Source organism: Bos javanicus, chromosome 4, assembly GCF_032452875.1.
Source record: "Bos javanicus breed banteng chromosome 4, ARS-OSU_banteng_1.0, whole genome shotgun sequence".
Lineage (NCBI taxonomy): Eukaryota > Metazoa > Chordata > Mammalia > Artiodactyla > Bovidae > Bos > Bos javanicus.
Genome location: NC_083871.1, coordinates 7460744 through 7474024, shown reverse-complemented (window position 1 = coordinate 7474024; position 13281 = coordinate 7460744). Strand labels below are relative to the sequence as shown.

The 13281-nt window shown below is 34.9% G+C and overlaps 1 long non-coding RNA gene across 1 annotated transcript in view; it reads left to right on the top strand.

Annotated features, from left to right (window-relative positions):
* Positions 1–1144: 1144 nt before the first annotated feature.
* The window catches only part of LOC133246771 (uncharacterized), a 42850-nt gene continuing 30713 nt past the window's right edge, over positions 1145–13281 (top strand). Inside the window, exon 1 of the long non-coding RNA XR_009736170.1 lies at positions 1145–1357. This is a non-coding gene — a long non-coding RNA (uncharacterized LOC133246771). The remainder of the gene's footprint in view (positions 1358–13281) is intronic.

The following is a 13281-nucleotide window of genomic DNA, read 5'->3' as shown; positions in this document are numbered from 1 at the left end:
GACCCCAGAACTAGAATGCCCCATATCCCCCAGGGCAGAACTTTCTATAAGACCGTAGAAGTTATCATATACTTTTGCTCTTAATAATATTAATTTTATCTATTATGTATTTATTGATATTTGTATACTATGCAAACCTTGTATTCTTGGGATCAATGATACTTGCCAGGAATAAATTTCTTTTTTATGCTGTGAAATGCATTTTGCTAGCATTTTATTGTGGATTTTTTGTTTGTTCATAACAGATATTTGTGCTATGTTGCAATTTTTTTTTTTCCTTAGGTTTGGTATCAAGGTAATGCTGACTTCATAGAATGAATTAGGCGGTAGTAATTCCTTTTCTATTTTTGGAAGAATTTGTAAAATACTGATAATTCTTCCTTAAAAAGCTTGCAAACTTTGCTAGTGAAACTGCCTGGACTTGAGCTTTTCTCTGGGGGAAATAAGTGTTCAGTCTCTTGTTGTTCAGTCACCAAGTCGTGTCTCTCTGCGACCCCATGAGCTGCAGCATGCCAGGTTTCCCTGCCCTTCACTGTCTCCCAGAGTTTCTTCAAACTCGTGTTCATGGAGTCAATCTCTTAAACCTATTCAAAGTTTCGGTTTGCTCTGGATTCAGTTTCAGAATTTTGTGTCTTTCTAGGGATTGGTTAATTTCATCCAGGTTATCTCCTTAGACCAGGTCTATTATAATAGAATGCCATAAACCAGGGAGCTTGTAAGCAACAGAGTTTTATTTCTCACAATTCTGGAACTACAAGGTCCAATAGTATGGTCCTGGAAGAGTTAAGATCTAAACAGTATAACATTTTTATTCATAAATGGCTGTTTTCTTTCCTTGTCCTCACATGATGGAAGGAGGCAGGTGAGCTTTCTGTCTCTCTTTTATGAGGTCACCAATCTCATTCATGGGGGCTCTGCCTTCATGGCCTCATCACCCCTGAAAGGCCTCACATCCAATGGTCATTCAAGGAGGATTAGGTTTCAACATGTGAATTTTGGAGGGACACAAATATAGCTGTTTATAAGGTTTGTTGGTATACAACTGCTCATGTTATTACCCTGTAATTCATATTATTTCTCTAAGGCTAATTGCGATGCTCCATCTATCATTATTGCTTTCCACAGTTTGAGTGCCATGCCACCTCCCCCACCCCCCACTCCCTGCCATTAAGCAAGTTAAAGATTTGTTCATTTCAAAAATTAAATTTGCTTGTGTTGATTTTACTTTTTTTTCTCTATTTCATTTATTGCTATTTTCCCAAAGGTAAAGAACTCCAAGATTACCAACAGAGACTCTTGGAAAGCTGAATGGATCACTCTAAGAAGTGTCAGACAGTCTACAGTCTCCATTTTATAAGTGAGTTTCAGGGGACCTGAGAAATTTTTGACAGTTGGTAAAATCTATAATATTCATTTTTGGTAAGTAAATATTTGTATTTAAATGTATGCTCCTATCTGCCTAAAGAGTTCTAGATTTTCCTGGGATATGATTGTGCCTCTGTCTACCTTGACTATGTTGATTACCACACATATCTTTGTTCTTCTAGTGATTACAAGACAATATAGATAAATATGAAGATAATAGCAATCACAACAGTACCAATTATATTATTGAACTCTAACATGTATTAGATTTGGGGCTCGTCTTCTCTGTAAGTTATTTTCAATGCTCACTGTGTTATGGTTAGTATTATTTCCTCTAATAACTATCTGATCTCCATTTCTGCTTACCCATAAAGTGCCTCATTTCAGAGCAGCTTAACATGGTGCTGTGTAGGTGTTGACCATTTTCAATTGAGTAGAAATAACTAATTTTATTTTTTGTTGAGTAGTTTTGCTTCCTCACAAGAAATAAATCACTTCTTGAATACATATCTTTCCAACTGCTTGAGAGTTATGACAAATTGAAAACTCTCTGAGGTGTGTTAATACATTTTACTGTCTGGTTATATTGTATTTTAGTGTGGGACTCTATAAAAGATTACTTAGATTTTGTTCTGGCTTTATAGAGGTATAAGCTGTACTCAATAACCCTTGTCAGATAAAGGTAAGAAACTAATTAAGTAATAAATCCATACAAATTGTTACAGAAAAGTTATGACTTCCTTGCTTCTTTTATAATAGCAATACTGTATTAAAAAGCATTAGTTAGCATGGAAATCCATGACTGGGTCTGAAGACAAAAAAAATCCCTTTTCTCATTGGGATTTAGGTCATATCTGCTCAGTTTGGTTTAGAATAACTAAGCAGAAACTGTAAGACTCATCTAATTGATTTCAGATGCTTTTAAGCTCCTTTCTAATGTAATCTAAAACTTAGGTCCTACAGTTATTAGTAGTAAATATAGGAAAAAGTTTACTTTATGAGAATAAATTTCGTGTTAAGATAAAATTATTGGAAATTAAAAGAAAATTAGCTTTCTTCAACAAACATTTAGTAAACAGCTGTCATTGAGATGATTTATGTGGGATAAAAGGTGTGTGTTTTAACATGCTTAAAAGAAGGCACAAGGCCAAGGCAATGCCCTCAACTAAGTTACAAGTTGGTTAATTCCCTAGTTGATTGAATTGCCTTTGAATGATTACTAATTAATGAAATTAATTTTGTATTTCTTCAGTTCATCACTTTAGAGTCCATTTTAGAACCATAAACTCTGAGGGTTTGAAGTTACCATAAACAATTCATAGATAAGGAAAGAGAAAGAGACTTTAAACTTATATAAATAAAGTACATTGAAGAGACCTTCAGTTCAGTTCAGTTCAGTCTCTCAGTCATGCCCAACTCTTTGCGACCCCATGAATCACAGCACCCCAGGCCTCCCTATCCATCACCAACCCCCGGAGTTCACTCAGACTCATGTCCGTCGAGTCGGTGATGCCATCCAGCCATCTCATCCTCTGTCGTCCCCGTCTCCTCCTGCCCCCAATCCCTCCCAGCATCAGAGTCTTTTCCAATGAGTCAACTCTTTGCATGAGGTGGCCAAAGAAGAGACCTTTAAAAGTACATAAAAGTATGTACATTTAAAAAAGTACATAAAAGTACATATATATAGGGGCAAATGACATGAAGCTCATTCAAAATCATAAAGTCAGCTGGGACAACTTATAAAATAAATTTAGGCTAGTACACTTAAATTTTATGTTTTTATTTTTTTTAATTAATTTTTACTGGAGTATAGATGATTTAAAATGCTGTGTTAAGTTTCTGCTATACAGCAAAGTAAATCAGTAATTCATATACACATATCCAATCTTTTTTAGAGTGTTTTCCCCAAATAGGTCATCACAAGTATTGAGTAAAGCCTTGTGCTATACAGCAGGTCCTAATTTTGTATCTATTTTAGGTACAGTAGTGTGTACATGTCAATCCCAATCTCCCAGTTTATCCCTCCCTCTCCTTTGGCAACCATATTTGTTTTTCTACATCTGTGACTCTGTATCTGTTTTGTAAATAAGTTCATTTGCACCATTTTTTTAGATCCCACATATCATACAATATTTATCTTTCTCTGGGAACATGACCATGACATGTTCTCATGTTTCACTGAGCATGACAATCTCTAGGTCCATCCCTGCTGCTACAAACTGCATTATTTCATTCATTTTAGGGCTCAGTAATATTCCATTTATATATGTACTGCATCTTTTTTATCCATTTATCTGTTCATGGACACTTATGTTGCTTCTATGTCTTGGCTATTGTAAATGGTGCTGCAATGAATATTGGGTGCGTGTGTGTGCTTTCAAATTATGATTTTCTCCAGATATATGCCAAGGAGTGGGATTACTATACCTGGTGGCTCAGACAGTAAAGAATCTGCTTGTAATGCAGGAGACCCAGGTTCAATCCTGGGTCAGGAAGACCCCCTGGAGAAGGAAATGGTTGCTCATTCAGGTATTCTTTCACGGAGAATTCCACCGACAGAGGAACCTAGTGGCTCCTACCGTCCATGGGGTTGCAAAGAGTCAGACAAGATTGAGCAACTAAAACTTATGCTAATACTATTTTTAGTTTTTTAAGGAACTTCTATACCATTCTCCACAGTGTCTGTACCAATTTACATTTCCACCAACAGTGTAGAAGTGTTCCCTTTTCTCCACACACTCTCTAGCATTTATTGTTTGTAGGTTTTTGGATGATGGCCATTCTGATCTCTGTGAAGTATTACTTCATTTAGTTTTGATTTGCATTTCCCTGATAATCATGATTTTGAGCATCTTTTCATGTGCTTTTTGACTATCATATGTCTTCTTTGGAGAGATGTCTATTTACATCTTTTGTCCATTTTTTGATTGGGTTATTTTGTTTTTGTTCTTTGCTATTGAGTTGCTTGGTTATTTTGGAGATTAATCCCTTGTCAGTTTTTTTTTGCAAATATCTTCTCATGCTCTGATGGTTTTTGTTTTGTTTTGTTTGTGGGCTCCTTCGCTGTACAAAATCTTTGTGTCAGATTTCATTTTAATGTGAAAAATGTATCAAGGATCAAGGAATGTCAGTGTTTAAAAAAAGCCACTACAGACAGTGTAATTTTGTGATCCACCCAAGTGCTTGAAATATTCCCCTAAACACTTACAAAAATAGCTATGCAAACACTTCCTGAAGTTATTATTATAGTAAGTATTTCAGGTTCTGCATTGGATCATAGAGAAGGAATACTAGGATAAGAAAGTGATGTTCAGGACGCAATAGTGGTTTGGGCTGGGGGAACATTGATACAGAATTGAAATATAGACAAAGTAGGCATGGATGTAAGAAAACCTCAGTAAAAACAAGGAAATAGGAGTTGTGTAGGGCTAAAGCAGTTACAATGATGATGCTGTCAATGACGATGATAAATCTCTCTAATTCTCTAAATGGATATTGAAAATACATTTTAAAGTATGTATATGAGTAGTTGATCATATTGTTTTCTTACAAAGCAGCTTGAGACAAATAAGAATCAAAATAAAAGGTCCGTTGGATAAGTAGAAAAGGGAAAGAAAATTTCATACAGTAATACTGTGCCAAGAAACAGTATAACAGAGCACAATTTCCAGGAAAACTTTAAAAAACTTCCAGTGTTTCCTTCAAAAAGTTGGAACATATTTTGCCAATGCAAAGTAACAATTTTTAAGTTCTGAATTCTAGAAACAATTTTTGGTAATATGAAAAAATCTCAGAGCAGATTTGTGGCTTTCTATTAATCTAATAGTATGTAGGAATAAAGCTTGAAAAATCATAAGAAATAAGTTGCTAGAATATGCAACTTTTGACTATTTTTAAGGGTAGCATTCTTAAAAAAATGAGTAACATTCTTATTTTGACATTTTACTGGTATTTTATAAAAGATAGCTCAAATTTTAAACAATTGATGAGTACCCAAACTGTGGATTCCATGTTATAGTTTTAAAAGAGATATATGACATGGCAATAAGTCATTTTTCAGTGAAAGTCAAGTGACTTGTTTTATATGTTATATTAATATTTGCCTAGTGTTGGAAAACTTAGCAAAGCAAATAAGTGTCTTAAAACTTAGCTCTACATCTACTAGGAAGTCCAAAGAGACTACTAAGGATCAAGAAGAGAAAAGAAAGAAAGCAGATGACAGAAGAAAGTGGTAGCTTTAGAGAGCAAATTGGGGAGATAAATATATGATAATAGAATCTCAGTCCTTTTTAAAGAAGTGGTGGATTGAGAAAACAGTGAGAAGCAGGAGGAAAGGAAATGATGGAGTGAAGACACCTCATTGTCTTTCCTACCTGAAGTCTTACAGCCCAGCACTGAGATCAGGCCATCAGTGACCTCTGCTTTCACAGTGCTGAGAGCAGGTGATACTAAATCTTCAGACCTACAAAAAGATGCAACTCTTTTCCTTTGAAAGATTTAATTTTGAGCAGGACTGCATACCATTTGTCCTGTCAGTAGTCCTGTAACCAACCACAAGTCCTCCAAGCAACTTGGCTGACTTCTTGAGTATAATTTTTGATGTTACCCATTTTAGAAAGTGAAAACAAAGCACGAAAACTAGCATGCAAAATTTTAGAAGTAATTATTTAGCTGGATAACTGTGAACTATTTTTGCTATTCCCTAGGTCACTTGATATAGTACTTAAGCATAATCTATACTGAAATACGGTTGATCACTGGACTATGCAGATCCATAAGCAACCGTCCAAGAAGGGTTAAAATTTTTGAAACAAATTGCTAAAAATTTTGAAACAAATTGTTAAAAATTTTTAAAACAAAGTGCTAAAAATTTTAAAACAAATTGCTAAAAAATGTTAAAACAAAGTGCTAAAAATTTTAAAACAAACAAAACAAACAAATTTAATAAAAACATTGGCACCTGCACATGGCTTTGTAAGCCTGGGTGTCACTTAACTAATGATAATCAAGATCTATCAGGAAAACAGATCAAAGATGATGGTTACTGTAAAGTGTTAGTCACCCAGTCATGTCCGACTCTCTGCAACTCTTTGGACAGGAGCCCACCAGGTTCCTCTGTCCATGGAATTTGCCAGGCAAGAATACTAGAGTGGATAGCCATTCCTTTCTCCAGGGGATCTTCCCAACCCAGGGTCTGAACTCGGGTCGCCTGCACTGCAGACAGATTCTTTACCACTGAGCCATCTGGGAAGCCAAATTGCTATAATATGTTATCAGAGTCCAGTTTTCACCCAAAATGCAAGACCTGTGATGAAACAGGAAACTGTAACCCATACTCATGGGGAAAAAAACTTTTAATGAAGATGATATTTGAGTTGTGTCTATGTTATATTAAAAAAAAAAGACTTCAAGGCAGCTATTATAAATCTGTTTCAATAATGAAATACAAGTACATTTACATAATTAATTGAACATTTTTTTACAATGAGTCAGCAAGTAGGGATGGAGAGTACAAAGAATGGGAATTCCAAAATTGAAATATATAAAATCTGAGATGAAGATGTTACTATATAGCTGAAGCAATAAAATGGGATATCAGGGGGAAGAATCAGTAAAGTTGAATAAATACTGATAGAAAGTATCTAATCTGAATCAACAGAGGAAAACTTTGAAGAAAAATGAACAGAACTTTAGAGACTTGTTCCAACTTGTGAATAATGGAAAATAGAGCAGGAAGAAATATTGACAGGAAAAAGTAATGGAAAACATAAATGCTGAAAATGTCTGAAATTTGATGGCATATATTAAGTTACAGACCCAAGGAACTCAATAAATCCCAAATAGGATAAATACAAAGAGAATCAAATTTGCTGAAAAGGAATGTATGCACTCTATACACTTAGTTCTACTGCAGACAAGCATTCAGTTAATGTCTCCACAGATTACAACTAATTGTAAAACCTGTTTACAAAATATTTCATAAGTAAATATAAAGTCAGTCGATGCCAAAGAATGTTCAAACTACCGCACAATTGCACTCATCTCACACACTAGCAAAGTAATGTTCAAAATTTTCCAAGTTAGGCTTCAATAGTACATGAATCGTGAAATTCCAGATGTTCAAGCTGGATTTAGAAAAGGCAGAGGAACCAGAGATCAAATTGCCAACATCTGTTGGAGAATCAAAAAAGGAAGAGAGTTCCAGAAAAACATCTATTTTCACTTTATTGACTACGCCAAAGCCTTTGACTGTGTGGATCAAAACAAACTGTGGAAAATTCTTGGAGATGGGAATACCAGACCACTTGACCTTCCTCCTGAGAAATGTATATGCAGGTCAAGAAGCAACAATTAGAACTGCACATGGAACAACAGACTGGTTCCAAATCCGGAAAGGAGCATGTCAAGGCTGTATATTGTCACTCTGCTTATTTAACTTATATGCAGAATACATCATGCAAAATGCCGGGCTAGAAGAAGCAGAAGGTGAAATCAAGATTGCTGGGAGAAATATCAATAACCTCAGATATGCAGATGATACCACCCTTGTGGCAGAAAGTGAAGAAGAGCTACAGAGCCTCTTGATGAAAGTGAAAGAGGAGAGTGAAAAAATTGGCTAAAAACTCAACATTCAGAAAACTAATATCATGGCATCTGGTCCCATCTCTTCATGGCAAATAGGAAAACAATGGAAACAGTGAGAGACTTTATATTTTGTGGTCCCAAAAATCACTGCAGATGGTGAGTGCAGCCATAAAATTAAAAGATGCTTGCTCCTTGGAAGAAAAGCTATAATCAACCTAGACAGCATGTTAAAAAGCAGAGCCATGACTTTGCCAACAAAGGTCTGTCTAGTCAAAGCTATGGTTTTTCCAGTAGTCATGTATGGATTTGAGAAGTGGACTATAAAGAAAGCTGAGTGCTGATGAATTGATGCTTTTGAACTGTGGTGTTAGAGAAGAATCTTGAGGGTCCCTTGGACTGCAAGGAGATCCAACCAGTCCATCCTACAGGAGATCAGTCCTGGGTGTTCTTTGGAAGGACTGATGCTGAAGCTGAAACTCCAATTCTTTGGCCACCTGATGTGAAGAATTGGCTCATTGAAAAAGACCCTGATGCTTGAAAATATTGAAGGCAGGAGGAGAAGGGGATGACAGAAGATGAGATGGTTGGATGGCATCACCGATCAATGGACATGAGTTTGAGCAAGCTCTGGAAGTTGGTGACAGGCTTCAGTCCATGGGGTCACAAAGAGTCGGATACCACTGAGTGACTGAACTGAACTGAAATATAAAGTCAGTGAACCATAAATGTGAGAAAATGACAATGTTCTGTGTAAGATCCCTGACTCCAGACCAAAGTCACATGCCCTGGGCTCATGGCCCAATCCCAGCCTCAATGCTGCCTCAAGTTCTCCATTTTAAAAGGGCTATACATTTTAAATTTATGTTTCCAATTTAAAATATTTTAAAAGTTATAATATTTCAAATGTATTTGGAATATCATAAAAGTGTATATTTTAAACATTTATTTTAAAATCTTTTTTAAAGTTCTAATATTTTCCAATATTTTAAATAGGGTCTAACTCACGGGAGTGTAGTGTAGAGTATATGAATTAACAGGTAAAAACAATTTGAAGAACGGATGGCACATAATGACCACTAAAATCCCACCCAAAAAGCAAATAACAAAAACATGCTGTCTCTGTTGCTGTACTTTGATTATTTTTGAATGGGAAATTACTGAGTAACATGCATCATATAGGACTTCCCTGTGGCTCACACAGTAAAGAACCTGCCTGCGATATAGGAGACCAGGGTTTGATCCCTGGGTTGGAAAGTTCCTCTGGAGAAGGGAATGGCAACCCACTCCAGTATTCTTGCCTGAACAATCCCATGGGCAGAGAAGCCTGGTGGGCTACAATCCGTGGGATCACAAAGACTTGGACATAACTGAGTGACTAACACACATACACATACATCATATATTTTATGTTGCCAAGTAGAAGCACATTTTTACCATAGAGAAATTTGCACTCTTTCTATTTATTTTTTTATTAAGGAAATCACACACATACAAGGAAATAATATTAGAAGGAGAAGATAATTGGTTTTATAATCAAAAGTGAACTTAAGCCCTGGCTATGTCTGTTTAAACTTGAGCTAATTATCTAATGTCTCTGGGTCTGGTTTCCTTTTCATTAAATAAAACAAAGACCAAATAAAACATGTTTCAAATTTGTAGGATTACATGACAGAAGATGAATAAGAACCCTTGTGGCATCATTTATTTATTAATGAGCTTCCTCTGCTTCCTTCTAAGGAGAACAAAAGAAGGATTACCAAACTCTTCCTTGGTTTGTTTGTACTCTTGGGCATATTATTGCCTCCTATAGGCAGGCAAGGAGGACTATTGACCAGCATGGATTCTCATTGAAATTTAACTGAAGATCAAAGTCAGGAAGACACTTTTTAAACAAATTTTAGAAGGGCCAAAACAAAAGAAGAAATGCTTAATTTATAGCACCAATTCTAAACCAACGTTTTGATATAGAGGGTGGGGTGAGCTATCATTTTTATTGAGAAAATACAATTTAAGTTTCTCTATCATTTTAAAAGTCTGAGATAATTGGTTTGCTTGTATGGCTCAACACTAATTATCTGCATTTGAACAACCCCTTCATAGAATCAATGTCACCAGAGAAACAGGATCAATATATTTAGAATGAGGGAAAGTATTTCTGACACATGGTTCCAGATCCCTCTAGTCTCCACATATAAAAAGAACTCAATGAGATGTTTGCTTCTGTGGCAAAAGACCGAGGAATAAAAGATTTGTTTCATAGTTTTAAAAGGGACAAACTTTTAAAAATTCAGCAACATATGTACTTATAAATTATGAAAATACATTTTTTCTATACACTGATTTTCTTCTTTAATAATGAGATGGTATCATTCACTGCATCAATGTAATTAAGAGTTGATTTCTTTCTTTCTTGGGAGAGTTCATTTTAACCATATTGTGCTTATGAGTAAAGCTGTGTTATTCCCACGCCAAATCTTACTTAATGAAACCTTCTACATTCTATAGGCTGAATTTATGGAACGTTCCATAACAGCTTATTTTTGATGAAGAGTGGAGTCATGAGTGACTGTGGGGTATCAGGTGCACCATTCCATAACTTAAAGTGATGGAATACCCAGTAATGCATAATGATGGTGTTGGGAAACTCAAGTGCAAACCACTCACTATTTCTTCTATCAGAATTTTTTCACTTCCTTAGAACAAACTTAAAATAAGTTTGAAATAAGTAGTGTGAGTTATCCAGTACAGCTTATTTTGAAATTGCTCTTCTCTGTGCTTCAGCGTCATTATTCACAGGGGGTTATGGATTAACAGAGCCATTATTAATTAAAGCAAGTAATATACAACCAATAATGCCTGGCATTTGATTGCTTTGTAAAATTTTGTGTCCTCCTACCATACAAATAAAGACAGTGGAGGACAAAGGAGCCTGCATGCTGCAGTCCATGGAGTCATAGCATCAGACACAACTTGGCTACAGAACAACTGTCCATTCACTCTCCATACAGTGGTGAATTCTGATGATATATTTTAATAATGAGAATGGCTGAAGCAGTAATTTTCAATCATTTCTTTGCTTCTTAAATATGCTATTGTAGAATTATTTTTCCCATGTTTGAATTTAGACATAAACGCAGAATGATAAATCTAACATTTTGTCATAATTTTTTTTAACCTTTAGATAAAGCATGAGTAACTGTGGATAAAGACAAATTAGACATAGACTAAGATATTCCCAAGGCCATAGTAAGTGAGTGAAAATGGAAATTGAAAGCTATCTTGTTAAGCATGTGAAGCAAGACACCCCTGGAGCAAAGAAAGCACAAAGCTTGAGAATCGAGTTGGGACCTAGCAGGGCTGTTCCATCAGTGTAGGGGGAACTAATAAACCATTTCTACTAGTCTAGGTACATGGCTATACACAATATTTCTGCCCAAGATTATGAAAATAAATTTAAAAAATCACATAGGAAATTAAAATCACTGAATTATACAGTATGCACGGTCATTGTCTAAATTTGCTCAACTCAGTTGATACCAGATGACCTAGAAAGAGCAAATGTATTTGGTACTATATGTCAGTAATAGGGAGAGACAGAACAAAACTTCTCTGAGAAGAAACTTGCGCAGGGATGCCAAAAGGTCTTGCGTGACATAAACAAACAAACCAACCAAAAAACCCTCCACTGAAAATGAATTAACAAACAACAGTAAAATAAAAGAGGAAAATGCCAAAGTAAAGATTCATCAGGAACAAACTCATCAGAGACAAAATAACAGGAATACGCTCATTCCAAGAATATCAGGACATAGGACAATCTATATAAAGACAATAACATAAAAGATACCATAAAATAAAGCTGCTTTAAATAACTGAAGAAATATAAGAAGGACTGAGAATCAAGTGGAAAAGCATATTCTGTGATGAAAAACATGAGAACATAAAATAGAACAAGAAAAAACTACCAGAAATTAAATATAATAGCTGGAATTAAGCATTTAATAACTGGATCAAGCAACAGATTAAATTTTGTTACAGAAAGAATTTATGAACTGAAAGCTATGAGGATAATATGCATATATAAATCTCATGTATATTAAATATATGTCTGTAAAAAAATCTAAGATATGAAAGATACAGTGAGAATATCTGAAATATATCTGATTAAATTATTGTAATTTTAAAATTTAATTGTGTAAAAATAGTATTTAATAAAAATTTCTGGGAGTTTTACAAAAATAATGAAAGATTACCCTCAGATTTAAGAATTTAAGTGAATAGAATATTCAATACATAGAAAAATTTCAAAAGGACTGTTTATTAAAAAAAAATAATAAGACAAAAAAGGATAGAGTAAGGACAGACGCCAGAAAATAATTTAAGGTTTTATAGGATACAATTTACCATGATACAGGCATTAAATTTTTTAAATAACTGTTCAAATGAAAGATATTTGATAGTAAACTGGGGATAGAAAAATGCATTTACCCTGAAAAGTATTCAGTGCAGGATAATCTATAGTAAACACAAAATTCAGTAAGAAAAGACGAATGGAATCATAGTCTTTATTTTTTTTTTTTGAATCATAGTCTTTAATAAATCTTTTTATTTGCAATATTCAATAATATTCTGGAAACATTAGCAAGTTTATTAGAAATATTTTTTAAAAATCTGTTTAAACATGAAATAAACCAGTGTTTCATCATTTTTTATGGAAAATTTTAAAAGAAAATTCAAATGGTTCTGTAGACAATCTATAAAATAGAATCAAAGATATCAGCCAGGCTTTTGGTTCTAAATGAGATCTATTTATGACCAACAACTGTTTAAAAATATAATTAAAAATCAAACATTATGGATTCCTGTGCTTGAGATCTTCTAGATTACTTTTGGTGATTCAGCACTTGCATGGGAGAAAACTGATACCAGGAGAAACACACACACACACACCCACATTATAGGGTTGAAGAAAATAGTCCTAAGCTTACACAGGACCAGAGATGGTTTGGCTCACATTTCAGCCAACTTGGATGTTGTTGTCATTGTTCATTTGTTGTTTCTGACTCTTTGCAACCCTGTGGACTGCAGCATGCCAGGCCCCCCTACCCTTCACTAACTTCCAGAGTTTGTTCAAATTCATGCCCATTGAATCAGTGATGCCATCCAGCCATCTCATCCTCTGTCACCCCCTTCTCCTTTTGCCTTTAATCTTTTTCAGCATCAGGGTCTTTTCCAGTGAGTCAGCTCTTCATATCAGGTGGCCAAAGTATTGGCGCTTCAGCTTCAGCATCAGTCCTTCCAATGAGTATTCAGGGTTGAGATCCTTTAGGA